The following is a 796-nucleotide window of genomic DNA, read 5'->3' on the forward strand; positions in this document are numbered from 1 at the left end:
AGTTCATATCTAAGCTGCCTATCTTGACAGTGTCTGGTGCAAGGATATGGCATAGCATTAGGAGGATGAAAGAGAAATTCATTATAAACATTATTCTTGGTTGTTGAAAAACCTGTGAAATCTCTCCTGTGACACAACCTGTGCAGTTTTAGCACTCGAAACCTTTAAACCAGAATGAGAAGCTAGTGCAATACACTTAGAACCTCAACTAACACTCTTCCAGCAACTCACCACCAAAAAAAGATAAGAAAAAATTGAAGACAGAGTTAAACAAAGCGAAACGCTGACAAAAYTAAATGAATTCCCAGTAATATGAAAAGTTTGGCTCCCTGAGCTGAAGTGATATTCCAGACAGAGTTTGTTTGGATTAACAGTAACGACCAGTATAAAACTAAAGGAATAGTAATAAAGAATKAAAACGAATCTGATTATTAAATGGAGGGGACAAGAAAATGTACAGGTGAAAGATGAGAGTGTTAGTCAGCAATGTGAAACAGGATACTCTTTGCAAGAAATTGGCTCCAAAGCTGACAGCCCTGCACCATGTCAAGTCCTTTTCAAAACAAAACCAGCAACTCTTAATCTGATCATCTGTAGTGAGTTATGAAACCTGACTTCAGCCTGCACCCTGATTTGACGACAGGAAACAGAGGAGGAATAAAATAACCCCATCCATCCTCCTCTTGCTCCCTAGGCTGGCTAGCAGAGCTGCTTTAAAGCGTTAAGCCCAGGAGCCTGTTCATGCTCTAGGGAAAGCTCACGGGGGACCCCACTGCTCAGGGAAATGGGTCCTGCA

The sequence above is a fragment of the Nothoprocta perdicaria genome, unplaced genomic scaffold (assembly GCF_003342845.1).
Source record: "Nothoprocta perdicaria isolate Ctin4 unplaced genomic scaffold, notPer1 scaffold_43, whole genome shotgun sequence".
NCBI lineage: Eukaryota > Metazoa > Chordata > Aves > Tinamiformes > Tinamidae > Nothoprocta > Nothoprocta perdicaria.